This window comes from Erpetoichthys calabaricus, chromosome 14 (genome assembly GCF_900747795.2).
Source record: "Erpetoichthys calabaricus chromosome 14, fErpCal1.3, whole genome shotgun sequence".
NCBI classification, from domain to species: Eukaryota; Metazoa; Chordata; class Cladistia; order Polypteriformes; family Polypteridae; genus Erpetoichthys; species Erpetoichthys calabaricus.
The window spans coordinates 56,805,799-56,823,197 of record NC_041407.2 but is presented as its reverse complement, the minus strand read 5'-3'; positions in this window follow the sequence as shown (position 1 = coordinate 56,823,197).

The window sequence follows — 17,399 nt, the reverse complement described above, 5'->3', positions numbered from 1 at the left end:
AACGAATCCTGGATGGGATGGTAGTCCATCTCAGGGAACTCTTCAGGTCACTACCTGTCTTCTTATATAATACGCTACCATGGCTGTCTGTTTGTCTGTCCAGGATTTTAAATCACCCGTAGCATGCAAACCATTTGACCTATTGACCTGAAATTTGGTACACATATACTACGTCACGTCTACTATCCGCTTTCAGGGTGATGATTGACCTCCAAGGTCAAAGGTCAACCCAGGAAGGTGAAGGTCAAAAATCAAATAACCTGTAGCCAGAAATTTGGTACACATATACTCCACTGAAACTCTGCACTACAGCTTTATATTAAAAGGGAAGAGTTTTGGAATTAATCCACTTTTTATTTTATTTTATTGTAGAATCAACTCTGGCAGTGGGCAGCAAGGTGGCCACCATTCTCATCCCTATCACCTTTGCCATCACTTCCCCTACCTCTTCATATCTTAAATCATTCTTGAGGCAGATTGAAGACTTAAGTGCCAGCTTAAGTGAAACATTAAGTTAAACGTACTAAGTCATTGAAACACAAAAACTGACTTAATCAGTTTTAATGTGAAAAGTTGCCAGCAAAAGTAGAGAAGAAGCGGGCTGCTAGGATGGAGAAGAGAAGAGATGCTCAGGCAGCAGCAAGCGCATGAACCTCTGAGCAAATGAATGCTAAACTTACACAGAAAGAGTATGAAAACTATGAATACTCAAGTCAAGTGTGTTCACTGCACATTATCGTGCAGTGCGCTGTTACTGGTATAAAATAATGTTGGTTCAATATAGAGTCAATAATTATGCAAATAGACATACACTGAAGATGGGGCAGGGGAGGCCGGTGTAGATAGATAGATAGATAGATAGATAGATACTTTATTAATCCCAATGGGAAATTCACATTCTTTAGCAGCAGCATACTGATAAGTATTTGTTCAAATTCATTAGTAACCTCATTTCTACTTTTGTGTTGACAGCTGTGCATATACAGTATGTGGGATTCACAACTACTGTATGTGCAGTAAACAAAAAATCTGAGAGGCTCAATGCAGACAAGTTTGTGGAGAGAATGGGCAATGTTATATTCACAAACAGGTGGAAAATAGAGACTGGCTAGAGACATTGAGGCCTATCATCCATTGTAGCCTCAATTTTAAATGTCAGTTCGCCTCTGCAATCATCCTATACTCCAAAACTCTTAAGGATCTTTTTCTTTTTAATCTTTTATTGAATTTATTAAAAGCATATAACATTCCATACAATCAAGTCAAACTTAACAAATCTAAAATCAAATCAATTCACCCCCCACCCATGAGAAAGAGAGGAAGGCCAACAACCAGAGCAAAACTGTTAAGAGTAGTAAAGAGAGAAAGGAGTCTTTTCCTCCAATAAAAATGCTTATTCTAAAATGGTATCGATTAGGTCCTGCTAGGTTTTGAAAACATTTTGAATAGATCCTCTAAGTGAGAATTAAATTTTTTCCAATTTTAAATAATATATAACATCATTTACCCATTGACTTAAAAGTGGTGGGCTAGGATTCTTCCAGTTGAGTAAGATAAGTCTATGTGCCAATAGTGTAGTAAAGGCAATTACAGTTTGTTTTTCCTTCTCCACCTTAATTCTTAATTCCATCTGGGAGTCCAACAAACACAGCAGTTAATGGGTTAGGAGAGATTGTGACACCGAGGCTGTCTGAAAGGTATTTAAAGATTTTCATCCATAATGTTAATTTGGTGCACACCCAAAACATGTTGCCCAGTGAGGCTGGGGCTCAATTGCAATGTTCACAGGTTTGATCTTGCCCTAGAAATATTTAGGACAATTTCAAATGTGATTGATGTGTTCAATAAAAGATTTTAAGTTGAATAATTGAATGTTCTGCACATATGGAGCTTGAGTGAATTCTGTGCGTGGCTGCCTTCCATACCTTTTGTTGAGTAACAGATCCTTTTCCCACTCTACTCTGGGATCTTTAAAAGTAAGGGACTGTAAAATATTTTTATATATTATAGAAATGCTGTCTGAGTCCTGGGCGGCACAGTGGTGCAGTGGTAGTGCTGTTGCCTCGCAGTAAGGAGACCTGGACTCGCTTCCTGGGTCCTCCCTGCGTGAAGTTTGCATGTTCTCCCCGTGACTGCGTGGGTTTCCTCTGGGCTGCTCCAGTTTCCTCCAACTGTCTAAAGACATGCAGGTTAGGTACATTGGCGATCCTAAGTTGTCCCTAGTGTGTGCTTGGTATATGGGTGTGTGTGTGTGCCCTGTGGTGGGCTAGCGCCCTGCCTGGCGATTTGTTCCTGCCTTGCTCCCTGTACTGGCTGGGACTGGCTCCAGCAGACCCCGTGACCCTGTGTTAGGATACAGTGGATTGGACAAAGACTGACTGTCTGAGTCCCCAAGACTGATCAATATGTCCTCTGGAATAGAAATAGGTGGGAGGTGAGGAAAACTGGGCAGATTTCGTTTAGCAAAGTTATTAATTTGGAGATAGTGGAAAAATTGTGTTGATGGGAGATTAAATTTGGAGTGTAATTGTTCATAAGATGCAAAGACATTATTTATATACAAATCTCTAAATGATTTAATCCCATACATTTTCCAAACATTAAAAACACTTAAGGATCTTAAGCTGTGCACAAATCAGAAGTCACTGATCGATCATTTTAAGACGGTGCATTCTTCACGCTCTCCAGTGCCATCCACGAGCCATGAAAGACAAAGAGTCAGCGGTGATGTCAAGACCTTGCCAGTCTTGCCATCTTTCAATAGCAAAGACTACATTTTTTTTTTATTGAGATATTACCACAAAAGGTCACAGAATACTAGGGAATGACTAACAAGAAAAATATTTTGCATATTACAAATTTTATGTTGTGTACTACATTTTATGGGTTATTTCATCGTTACTGTGTTATGAAAAGTTCTTAATATTAGAAATAAAGTACTGGTATTAAGAATTCCATGCAGAAAAGTGTATTTTGAGCAATCTTAGGAAAGGTTTACTGTTTTTGGTGGTCGCTGGAACCTAACTCTCTTTTTCCAATAGGTTCAATGCATTATTCATGTCTTTGACTTAAGCCATTTTCTACCAACATTACCCTCACAAAAGCTGACGTTTCACTGTATTAATGGTGAATTCACATTAAGTATTTGCTTAATTAGAATAAAGTGTAGGATTAGCATAGCTGCATAGAAAATTGGCAGATTCTGGTTTATCCCTTGTAACATGCTAACATGTTAATAGAATATTCTTAATACCCTGCTATATTTCTAGGGTGATAATAGAATGTGACAGAAAGAAACAAACTGTTAGATTAGATTGTAAGGTACAGACATACGCAGTTTTCTGACCGTATGTCAAAACAATTGTCAAAGTGCATCACGGTGATTTTTAATAAAGAAAGCACAGAAACTTAAATGAATGTAACTAAGTTACTTAAGCCTTAAACAGAAACATCATAGGCAAGAAATATTTCCGTTTTTGTGTGTGTGCATTCTGAGTTTTTTCATTTATTTTTTATGTGAAAGAAACTTGGACTGTGGAATTGTTTTACAGACGCATCACACTTAATACTCTAACCTTTTTAAGTAGCTTTATTTGGAACTATTTTGAAAACCCTTGACAGAAGCAACTACAAATGTTATAACCATTAGGGAAACTATGGCTAAAATAGCATTTAGTTAAAAAAAATGAGATTAATTTAATGGACTTAAAACTACATGTTGTGGACTATGGCCGGCAGCTTATCCCGGCCAATACCCTCAAGCCGCCAGGTGGAGCCCTCCCTGCAACATGGAGATGCCCCGGGTTCCAGCAGGGCATCATGGACCTTGGAGTTTCCCTTCATAGATTTGCTGGATACCACGGGGACCGCCAGGGGACGCTCCAGGGAGGCCCAGGGACTTCTGTTTGCCTTATAACCCGGAAGTACTTCCCAGTCGAGGGGACAGAAGCAATGACGTACATCCGGGTTGAAGAAAAGGAGTTTTCACCTGACCCGGAAGTGTTAAGAGTCTTGGACTGAGGGACAGAAACACTTCCGGGTCAAGAGGTATAAAGGGACTATGGGTAACCCCAGCAGCCCGAGCCAGAGTTGGGAGGGAGTGCGACAGAGCTGCTTGGTAGGAGTAGAGGAGTTGGTATTGTGTATAATTATTGATTTATTATTGGAGTGTTGTGGAGTGGAGGTGCTTAGGGCACATTATTACAAAAAAAAATACAAATATTGGACTTGTATCAGGTGTCTGACGTGTCGTCTGAGGGTTCAAGGGGCGCTAAGGAGCGCTTATTCCACAATATTCATAAACTGACATAAAACTTTGAAATATGTTTTTTCTGTTTTATTTTTAAATACCAATTGCTGCCAGCCTACAGTTGACCAACATTCCCTCTGTGGTATGCATGTGTGTGGGCACACATAACCTAAAGAATACTCCACCAAAAAATAAGCATTTTTGATCTGTTATTTACCCCATGTTGGTTGTAGTGTTGGCCAAGAAAATATTTTAATCTCACGTTTTCCTGGAAAATAGAGATAACATTTCTAATGCAATGGGCTTGAATGAGGGTGAGAAGGAGCCAATGCTATAGAACAGCAAACAGTATTGAAACGTCCATGAAAAAAGGGTTACTCATGTTACGTAGTCCACACGTCTGTTATCCAGTCATATGCTCATATTACCCAAAACATATTTTTTGGCTAAAATATTATTAAATAAGTACTTCTGGAAAATCAGTGTACTGCATGAAAGTGAAGTACTTTCAAATGAGATCAAGGTTTTAAGTTGGATACAGGGAAGGCGAGTTTGATTCTATTCAAATGCACTAACCTTCACTTGGTACTCTGAAGTATTTATTTAACAAAAGAAGAAAGCCCTGATGTCTGATCTCAGATCAAGATGTTAAATCAGAGAAAAGCCTCAGAGAGAGCAGATCAGGTCTACCATGAAGCTGATAAAATTTGTATTAAGAATATTCTAAAAAAAAAAATCACAATGATATACAAAGTGTATCTGGTTTGGAAAACAGCAATGCAGAAAAAGCCACTTTCTGGTGACTGCTGGGTGGGTGCTCTTATCTTATGATGTTTTTATAAATTAATGTCTGTTTGTACTACTTTGTTTTGGTTTACATGCATTTAATAAAATATTGATCATCAAAAAAACATCTTATTAGATTAACTATTTAACTAATCCCCTACAGTATACTGTCCATGAGAGTGTTCCTGCAGCAAATATACTGCACATTTCAAAGTTTTGGGAGGCATTTAATTATCAGGTTCTTTTTTATTTATCTTATGGCCTTCATGCAAACCTGTCATTTTGTCATTAAAATGTTTCATCTTAAGGCTACGGATTCCTTGAAAAACTGTCCAGAGAGAAACGTTTAAGGTGGAATAAGGTGATCTTAAATGTGGAACTCTGCCTTCTCCTTGAAACACATGGATTGTAGCTGCTGCACAGAATGACAGGGGATGAAATGAGGTGTCATTTGTGTTATGACACAGAAGGCATCTGCTCAGCTGTTTGAATGACTAAGTGAATGTGACAGACAGAAAAGTAATGTATATAATATTTGGAGTTTGTATGAATCTCAGCATTTGGCTGCAGTCATATACACGGATGGCAGGCTGGCTTCTCTTCTGTAAGCTGTCGGATCAGAGTGGCGTTCAGACAAATAGGCTTGGCAGGACCAAAAGCCATCTCACTTTCATGAATTTCACAGCATGCTGAATAGCTCTCATGAGACACAGACATTGGAGACTACAACATCCAAAAAGGAAGGATATTAAAAAAGTAAAGTATTTTGCATCAAACAAAATATATTCAAGGGAAATTTTATGGCTAGCATGGTTGATATCTAGATTTTGAAAATAAAACATTTAACTGGCATTTAAACTGAAGGGTTTCAAAAATAAGCAAAGAACACAGACACACAGGAATTTGAAAAAGGAAAGTAATCAAGATCTTGAAAAACATGAAACAGAGCATCTACAGTGATAGCAATACTCTTCAGGGGTTACTGTTTTTCAGCCTCATGCTGTGAACAAGAGATTTCCCCCTCTGCTGTCTCACTCCTTTTCTCTTTCTCTTTCACGTAAATCATCAAAGTAAGCCTTCCAATGACACTTGTCATGTTGCTTATGTGAGGCCTCTGCAGATCAGATTCACCAGGTCAACGAAAAGACTACATTTCACCGTCAGTTGCAAATAACTATCATCTCACCCCCAATGGGGCCAAAACACCAGCAGTCAATCAACTAAAAAAGTCCAATCATCATCTGAAACAACTTTATGCTCAGCAGAGTCACTGAAAACCTGTTGGATGCCATAAGAAAACAACCACATACCCTAAAAGAAACTGCCAAATATATATGTCATTCTATTGTGGGAGTATATAAAAGATCAATGGAAAAGGATCTTGGAGGCCTGGGAAACAGGAAGATCTATTCCAATTTTCAAAAAAAAGACAAAGCACAAATAATTGATAACAGAACAATAAGTAAAAAATTTCCAAATAAACTTCTTTAAATAACTAATGGAAGACGACATTGTTTAGGAGATTACGTTTATTTTTTGAAAAGACTGCTAATGGCTACAATACATGTGACTAATCATCTCATGCCATACCATACCATATTCAAAGCCCGCCTAAAGTGAAGCATATTGCTTATTTGTGTCTTTAGAACACTTTTCGCACAGCGGCCAATAAAAGAGAAGATACATTAAAAACTACTGGAATTGTAAAGAATGGTTAAAGATTGCTGAATAGCTGTTGGAAACATAGAAAGTGACAAGTAATTGATAGTCGGAAACCATATACTGTGCCACAGCATTACATTCCCTGCTGTTTCTTATGTATATGAATGAGCTGGGGAAAGATATTGGATCAAATATAATGACATTTACCAGTTTTTCAAAATGTGTCAGTGTACCAGTCAGATTTTTAAAAAAAAGATGCTTCTGTTCAGAATTTATGAGTATATAGATACACGGCAGATAAAGTTTTATATCAGTAAGGGCAAAGTAATGCATGTGGAGCAAACAAATGTGATTTTCATACAGGAAAAAAGAATGAGAGGGTGAAATTCTCAGAAACTACATATAGGAGGTATGGTCAGGCATAGATCCCTGAATGGTCCTATTGGGCCCAAAGGACAGGGCGACCTTCATAAAAATTAAACCAAAAGAGAATCAGAAGCTAAATGCAGATGCCGTGGTTCAGATTTTGGGCCTCCTGGGTAATATTGCAATTGAAGGTGTATTTCTGGGCCTTTGTGAGCAATCTGAACCACACAATACTTTTTCCTCTTTATGATGGCATTATCCAGGCCTTTTGATTCAGCCCTTCTCTAGTGTATGTCCCACCATCTAATTTTCTGCCATGTGCCTCTGCCTCCTGGTCATGGTGTGTAAGGGAAGAACACAGAATTGACAGAAATTATAATATGTTGTAAAATATTATAATACTGCAGGATAACAAACCTGGCTGTTTCCAAATTTGCCTTGTGCGGAGGTTGTCAAATGTGTCTTTAAATTGGGCTAAAATGATTTAGCACTGACTTGATCAGATGTGTCTTGGAAATGTGCAAGTAGTGCCACCCTAGCTAAACTGCGGCCCTAAGCAAAACCTTCTTGACCCCCAAATCCAAATTCACTACATTAGTATTTCTTGTAACACTTTAATCTGAACAAAAAATATATCATTAAATAATAAATAAACAAAGAAGCACACGTCACAAACTTAACTGTAACTTTCAACACCAAATAAAAACACTGTTAAAATAATAAAAACGTGAAGGTTTAGGGGTTTCTTCAGTCTCTTTATTACCTATCACAACAGCACACATCTACATTTTCTCCAGGCAAAGTCGTCTATGAGGTCATCCCACTACAGTGTCTGGGCAAGGTCTGAGTTGATTCTGATGACTGCCAACTTGCTTATATGTTTTTGTGCCATGCATGACCTCACAAATGTCTTGATGAGCTTACGTTTTGAAAAACTGGCAACTGGAATGGTTGCTGCAATCCGCAGGGAAACCATTGGATTTGGACTTCAATGGTATTTAATGACAATGTGTTCCCTTTATAAATGAAGGCATAATTACTAATGGGCGGCACGGTGGCGCAGTGGGTAGCGCTGCTGCCTCGCTGTTGGGAGACCTGGGGACCTGGGTTTGCTTCCCGGGTCCTCTCTGCATGGAGTTTGCATGTTCTCCCTGTGTCTGCGTGGGTTTTCTCCGGGCGCTCCGGTTTCCTCCCACAGTCCAAAGACATGCAGGTTAGGTGGATTGGCGATTCTAAATTGTTCCTGGTGTGTGCTTGGTGTGTGGGTGTGTCAAAAGCCAGAAGTCTGTATGACCATCAGCATCAAGCGACTCCGTGAAAAACCCGAACTACAAAAAGGACTATTTCATTTATGTTAGGTAGAATGCTCAGAGGGGACTGGGTGGTCTCGTGGCCTGGAACCCCTACAGATTTTATTTTTTTCTCCAGCCTTCTGGAGTTTTTTTTTGTTTTTTCTGTCCACCCTGGCCATCGGACCTTACTCCTTTCTATGTTAACTAATGTTGTCTTATTTTAATTTCTTATTTTGTCTTTTATTTTTCTTCTCTTCATTATGTAAAGCACTTTGAGCTACTTTTTGTATGAAAATGTGCTATATAAATAAATGTTGTTGTTGTTGTTTGTGTGTGTCCTGCGGTGGGTTGGCACCCTGCTCAGGATTGGTTCCTGCCTTGTGCCCTGTGTTGGCTGGGATTGGCTCCAGCAGACCCCCGTGACCCTGTATTTGGATTCAGCAGGTTGGAAGATGGATGGATGGATAATTACTAATAAAAATAAGAAGAAGAATGGTCCAGGGTATCAGTGTGCTGTTACTCTTGGTTACTTGATATAGCCAATGTTATCACTTGTGATATGATACAACAACAAAAACAATTTAACTGCTACTACTAGAATGAAGATACGAGGGATGTTCAAAAAGTTTCCGCACTTTAATATTTTCGTTGGAAACAGTGAAGGCGGGAGGAGTAGTAATTGGTTGCGTCTGAGAGTGTTATATGACTGGGAAAATCGCATCACAAAGGAAGGTGACTATGCAGAAAAGTGTTTTTGAAATTTTTAATCAATAGAGTTAAAAAAATGTGCAAAAACTTTTTGAACGTCCCTCGTAATTACATAAAATACAACAAAAAGTATTATTATTATTACTATTACTAATAACAATAATAAAAACTGCTTCTGAATGTTCTTAATAAACTTACCTAATGCAGTAAAATACATGGTCAAAATGAAGCTGAATATTTAGATCTTTAAAAAATAAACATGAGAATATATCACCTACACCTGTATCTAAACTTCACTTTGTCCTTCCAATAATCTTAGCTCCCAAAAAAACAGTTGAAGTTAATCTGAGAGTTTTGTATGTCAAAGTTGCTTGCATGGTGCTTTCTCACAATTCAGCCAATTACTAACTAACTAACTAACTAACTAACTAACTAACTAACTAACTAACTAACTAACTAACTAACTAACTAACTAACTAACTAACTAACTAACTCTAGCTGCGTTTTCCTAAAATTACCAAAGTTCTGCAGCTTTAGTTTGCTTCATGGGATTCTGGCAATAGCTTGATGCATTGAAATGATTCCACAGACAAAATATCTTCATTTTAAGAGCTTTAGTAAAATTTCAAAGTAAAATAGTTGATATAGCAAAGAAGAGAAAAGTTCCTGTTTAAGAAAATTTCTGTTTAGAGCCTGTATGTCTTGTTTGTTTCTTTAAGTTTTCTTATACAGTTGAACCATTTCTAAACGGTCAGAAAACTGTATGCCTATCCCACTTATAAACTGCAAATAGGTCTTTCAGTCCATGCTAGCTATGAGCCTATTCCAAAACACACTGACTTACAGATATAGATAATAAAATTCGACATCATATTAACTACAGGGGACAGAGGCTATACCATATTCTATAGCTATGAAAGAAAATTATGTTCTATACATAGTGCCTGATCTGCGTGTAGGAAGGGGCAGCTCAGTGTGCAAGCCTGGTTTAAATGTGGAAATTTTATAGTGAAAGGCCTGCATATGAACCAGCTTAATCAGACTTTTCAGAAGAATTTTTTTCTTGTGCATCCCCAGAGAAGGCATTGTCAAAAATTCAGGGACTTCTGATGGTTTTTCTTATTCTATGCAGCTCTCCCTGTATTTTCAAGCTATTACGGTTCAAACTGTGACATTTAATGTTTCAGCATTACATTTCCCGATGGGACATTCCACCTACTGGTTTTCATTGCAGTAAAGATTAACCATTTTCTGGTTTTGGAATAAAGGCTATTCCAACTACTGAAACCCCAAATAATGTCAGAGACAGACCATTTTGACTTTATAGACTTCATCGGGTTGTTACAGTATGTCTGTGATGAAACAGGCACAGAGGAAAAGAGTGTCTCTAAGATGAAAATGGTAAACCTTAGTCTAGCCTTGATTCAATAATCAAAAATACATCCCATTATTCAAGAATGTCAAGGATCTTAATTAAAAAATCAAAGTCACAGGACAAAGCAGGAATTCCTTCTACCAGAAAATCAAACACGAAAGCACATATGGACAAGGAATTATTTTTTTTTTTATCTAAACTCGGATACCAAGGTTCAAAGTTGCTTTATTTAGTCATATTTACACAAGAAAACATGAAATTTGCCTTCACAGTTGCATCTGATAAGAAAACAGAAAGAAAAAAAAACAAAACAAATAAAGACAAGACAGGTTAGGGTAAGGCAGCTTGATGTGCATATTTACACAAAAATGGATTATAGGATACATATCAAACCTTAATCATTTTCTCAGATTTTCCTTATTAAAAAGTCATATGGCACTAGGAAGAAAGGAATTTCTGGAGCGATTTGTGTGGGTTTTCAAAGCAACTATCCTTCCTGATTTACTGAAGTTAAGTCCTACATGTAATGGATGGCTGTCATCAGTTGAGATGATTTCCAGGTTCTTTAGCATTGTCCTCTGAAACACACTTAACCAGATCATCTACCAGGAAGTAAGTTGAGCTGACCTTTATACTTTTGACCTGATGACCTCAAAGGTTGTGGATTCCAGTCATCCCATTATGGTGGCAACCACCTTAGCAACAGTATACAAAGATCCTAGAAAACTTTGTTCATGTGACAATATTGACAACTATGAATGAGTAACAAAATAAAAAAAAAGAAATTGTCAATATTAAAAAATAAAAACCACTAGAAATTCAACAAAAAACAGAAATCAAGGTCAAAAGTAAGCAGACGGTCAGTAAGCTGAGCATTCAATACCCCGAACTTGAAAAAGTTAGATATGCTAGCTAGAAGTTAGAAATATCAACACTCTTGGATGCTGCAGTTTCTGCGATGCCAACTTTTATACCATAACAGGTGTAATGAGTCGTTGTAAAGCTTCTGCCACCACACTCCTAGCAGCCAACTGTAGTGTCTAGGCAACTAAACTGCAAAATGGCAAAACCAATACAAATTCTAGAAATGGAAAAGTAATTAATCTTTATTTCCCATGTTCTGAAATCTCACAAACCACCTTCAAAAGCAAGAAGAAAAGTTTATATGAAGAAAAATATATTGTCAAGTTTCAACAAATCACTACAATGTCTTGTCTGTGTTAGTATATCATAATGTGTGCTCATGAGAAATACTGATTCATTGTTCTCACCTGTTTCTCTGAATTTCTGTCCAGTGATCCTTTTATCCTGATTCTGTATCTACTTTTTCTCTTGTCAGAGTTGTAGCAGTGCTCATCCTGCTCATACATTTACACACACATGTTCTGAATAGCATCCATATGTCTATGTGCTTGCCATATTGGAACAGTCCAGATATGCTTTTAAAAAAATAGTCATATATGGAGACTTTCTGAGTTCTTATGTTAAAATTGGTTAATTTTATTATTTCACAACTGATTTTCACAAAATGTGCTTTGTTATAATTGTTAGACATGTTGCCATATCCCTAGACAATCTTCTAAGTTATTTAATGGTGTATTATTTGTAAAACCTTTGTCACAGGAGGCTGGGGGTCAGACCCAGCCGGGACGCCTGAAAGGACCAGGAGGTGGCTTATACGTCACCCGTGGCCATGAGGGGGCAAACGCCCTGGATGTTGAGGGGACCACACGGAAGTAGCAAGGAGGCTCAAGCCCACTGGGGCCCATGGCCACCGCCAGGGGGTGCCCCGAGCATTGTGGAGCCCAGGAGATCGACACTTCCTCCACACCTGGGAAGGTGGAGGAAGGACCTTCCAGGAATGCCCGGAGTGCTTCCGGGTGCAAGGGCAGCACTTCCGCCACACCAGGACATCATCAAGCACCTGGAGCACATCCGGGTGAATATAAAAGGAGCCACCTCCCTACAATCGGGGAGCTAGAGTCGGGAGTGGGAGTAAGGGTGTTTGGTGCGGGAAACACTGTGCTGTGTGGGACTTTATTTGTGGAGAAATAAAAGAGTGTGTTTTTATGAAGAGTTGGTGTCCAGGCTGAACCTCTTACACCTTAATGCCTGCAAGTAGCAGTGACCATATAAACCACAATAAATAATTATAAATAAATATCTTCTCTGTTGAGTTACATATAATAATGTGACACCTTTTCAGAATACACAACAGGTGGCAGGGCACAAAATACATAAATATATACATTTATTAAATTAAACCTTGCCTGATTCCCTCATGTAGAAAATAATCGACTACAACATAGAGTACAGTACAATGAAAATTCCCTGTATTGCTGATTTCCAGCACTATTCTGATTTTAAGCAACTAATCTTTTTGCTTGTTTGTTTATTTATTAAATAATTCTGTAACCTACAGCTAGCTTTGCAATTTATTATTATTGTTGTTGTTCTTGTTATTTTCTGTGAGGTTCCTATATATTGAAAGGGATTTTACTATCCATGCTGTATCTTGACATGTTCTAGTTTATTATCTACTACTGATCGGTAAGCCTAAAATCAAATTAATCACAAATTCCATAAAATATTTTCAAGTAAATAGGAGACATTGTCTCCATGCTCTATGTTAAATAAAAAAAATAACAATGCAGTATGTACCTAAGCATTAAAATATCACAATTTCATAAAAGTTCTGCCCACAAATTCAAAATGTCAGTTTCTTATATTGGAATCTTGGGTATTAGATCAGCTTGGCAGTGTACCCTCAGGGGGTATGACAACTGTACAAGTCTACAAGTCTTGTACCCATACCAGAGTACAGTTTTCATAATCCCTGGCTGCACAGTTCCACTGACAACTTTTACCTTTGTTTTCCCTGATAGTGTACAGTGGACCCTGGTCAGGGGGTCCGTGTCTATCCAATCAGTAAAGGCAAGTAGCAAGAGGGACAGCCGCTCTGTTTAGCGTGCATAGAAGTCTGAAGGCACTGCAGCTCACCTTCAAATACCATCAGAGGAGTACAAATTCAGCAGACTGCCTGGAAGAGCAATATTATAATGCATTTAATATTCAGAATGCCTTGGATTTGCAAAAGCAGTGATCAAAATCTCATCAACTAACTGTTGTGCACAGAATACTATACTTACATTAAAAATAATATTTTAAAACACATTTTCAATGTCTTGGCTATTTTATTTAACTATACAGTTACTATTGAAAGATTTAACAATTACTAATATGACTATTGATTCCAATCTCTGGGCTGGTAGTTTAAACATAACCCCATGCATTCTCAATAATAATAATTATTGAATCAATATCATTTACCACATATTAATGATAATGTGTAAATATACATGAGAACTGTAAAACAGATCACACAACTCTATCAGGACTGGAAAATAAAATGTTAGTACTTAGGTCCATACAACAAACAATAAATCTTTAATAGATATTTTGGTATGAATACATTTACACAAATTGAAACATCAATATATTGCTGTGTTTGCTTGTATTGTTAGTCTCACAGAGTGAACTAGGCAATGCTGGTAATAGAAAATACAAGTCAGTAATAAAATGAAATCACACTCTCGAGCATGTGTGTCTGAGTGTCATCTTCCAGGCTTGTCTGAGGTAAGCACTACCACTTTTGGACACCAGGGGGCGCAATCACTAACTCTCATATCTTTCTTACGTCTCACAGCTGGGAGAAGATGCCCAATGAGGGCAACTGACCACGATGCTTCGAGTCCAGGAGCTCTAAAAGCGAAGTGCTCCCAAAAGGTGCCATCTCATTCAGGAGATGAGTTAACAGCATTACAGAGCTGGGACCCTGTGACTGATCCTCTCCAAAGCCTATCGATTTTTAGCCAAATGGCTAAAGTTTGTTTGTGTTAACCCTTGTGCTATTATGCGCCTGTTATTTTCAGTTCTTTTTTGCTTTGCAAGAAAATGGGGTGGCCCGGTTGGCACCCCAACATTACTTTTGAGTCCTGTTCTTCCCTCGGCCCACAACAACACATACAAGTGTTCTCAGCTGTGAAAGGTGATTCTTTTCAATCTTCTCTGTAGGTTTCTCCTTGCCTTGCATGCAGGCATTCTGTCAACGTTTCAGGTAAAATCACCATGAATGGGATAGGCCAGTCAAGCTCCAAATAAAAAGCAACTACTTTATTTTTGCTATTAAAACACATGTGCAAAGTTGAAGAAAGTATAAAGACTCACCACAACTGCTGTAAAATATTATAAAGAACTTTTGCTCACCTAAATGCAAAGTCAGTTCCTTTGTTCACCTCATCAGCCCCTGTTTTCATTCTGATCCTGTACAGTGGGATATTTTGTCTTTCTTTTCTTTATGCTGATGTAGGCTCTATTTGTCCACCAATGTGTGTTTCTGAGCCACAACTAGTCACATTAGCAATTGTGTCACATTGTGTTTTCTTCACGAGTACTGCAAAGGAAGAGATCCCAAGCATGCCTTAGTCAGTCTCAAGCCAGAGCCAATCTGCAGATCAACTGAATAAATGTAGGCTTCGTATCAAATACAGTGTAATACGTTAATAATACTAGCTGAGAAGATTGTATATACTGCATACGTTACTCAACAATACTTTGCATTGGGATGACCATGTTTTACAAAAAGAGTTAGGGAATTGGGGAAAAACACATTAAATTAAAACAAAAGAGTCAAATTCAATGATCACCTGCCCCATAATAACAAACAATCAAGGCTGTCTTCCTTCCTAACAAATGTTCACAAAACTAACAGTCACAAGTGCGTTCAAACTGAGACTTTCCTTGCTGAATCTAAACGTACAGCATGCTGTTGGATTCTAATGGCGCTCACAAGCTGTCCTCCAGTGCTGCAGCTGGCAGTGAAGCGTAACTGAGCGATTTTGTAGAGCTACAAACAATAACGGTAGAGCCATCAACATTACCTCTGTTTAATATGATAATTCATCCAACTAATGCAGGCCCACACTTTTCACTAGATCTAAATGCAGATGAAAAAACAATTAGAGAAATAATACAGAATAATAATAAATCAGTTTTCCTCCCTTACACAGGTCCTGCCTTGCTTCTCTGCTCACAAATTCCTTAACAATTTCAGAGCCCAAGTTATTATTCTGTTCACTCTCCATGGCCATTACAGAAAGCAACTTCAAATCTTTAGTTTGTTTAATTTTCACAAGATTTACCCTGATCTTTGTGCCCCTAGACCTGTTCAGGGACCATGTATGTTACTACAAGTACGAATAGATATAAAATTCAGCAGACAATCCAGCCAATGATTTTTAAAGAAGTTCTGAAAGAATTTTACTACACAAAAATATGCTTTGTAAAAGTGAGATGCATACTTGATTTAAAAACGGTAACTGTGCAAGGCTGTGAAGGAAAAGGAAAAGTATTAGTATCTGAATCCCCTGACAAAACAGTCGCCTGTCAGCTGCCTTGACTGGTAAAACAACACTATCTTTTGTAGCCTGCTGCAATATATGGTGATTTTTGTTTCTAAACTGTTTTTCATAAAAGCAATTACTTTATAAATTACTAGCAAGAAAATAACTAAATAATTATATACATTTTTGCAAGAAAGTGAACATCCACATGCAAGACAAGACCATCTGCCTTTCATTCTCCTTGACAAAGGCTTGTTTACTTTTTTTGTTAAAGCAGGATTGCAAATGAATTGCCACTTTAATTAATTTACATCAGTTTATATGAGCACTAATTAAATAATGCATATTTTGAAAAGCCTGGAGTGTGTCATTCCAGGAAATTTCACATTTACAGGACACTGCAGCATGTGATTTTGGCAGCACCAATCCATTACAGCAGTGAAGCTGTGCTTTGAAATTGCTGTCTTCATTTCCAGTGCTTATCTTGATCTCTGCATAATTCTTAAATCACAGCAGTTCATTTGCTCTCTTCGAGCATGCTCCTAACCCCCTCATCTCACTCTTTCTCCCACTACTTTACAAAACAGAGTATTCCATGTGAAAATAACAGCTAACCTACAAGGTGAAATATGAATCATTTCAAAAATGATAGAAGAACAGTGAATCAAAGCTAAAAATATATTGATACAACTTGCATCAATAAAAAATAAAGCACAGGTTTTAACAAAAAATGGAGATAGACTAAACCATATAATTATACTTAATAAAATATGTGGGTGGCGCAGTGGATCAGTGACAAGTTTTACTGCCTCACTGCTCCAAGAGAATGAGTTAGAAACTTAGCTGGGTCTCTGTTTGTGTGAACTTTGAACATTCTCCTCTTGTGCAACTATATTTTCTCCATGTTCTGCAGTTTTTTTGCCCAAGTAGTTTGGTTTGTTACATACTAGTATGAGATGAACTCCTCCTCAATTACTAGTTATGTTCTCATGCTATTAGTCCATCTATGACAAAGATAAAACAGGAACTCAAACTGCTGAGATTAAAGAACTCAGAAAGTTGCAGTTTGCTTATGTGGTTGCACTTTACGGTTCAAAATGTTTGGTTGCACTGCTTAAAGGTGTTTGCGTGGTGACATTCTGTTCAATTTTGCTAATGCTGCACTAAGATGGTCTGCCACTAAACTTCAAAGTGTGAACTGTCTCTTTCGCTTTACTGCTCAGCTACAAAGTAACTCAGTTTGTGTAGGTTAAGGACTTGGATTAGTGACACTGGCCTAATAAATCAGGAAAGGAAGATCAGCATGACCAGGCATGGGCTATAGTAGCCACTACCATCATCACCACCACTGTTACATATACACTAGGCTTTACATAAAAAAGACAGGTCATGGTCACCTCATGACATTTGTTTTGCCATTATAGCTTCTCAAGAATGCCTTGGTGATGTGTTTGTCAGTTGTATAGATAACTGATTGAAAATGCCAATTTGTTAGTAATTGCTAGACTGATTGGTGACTCTAAAATATCATAGCAGTTGTTGGCTTTACAGATATAACT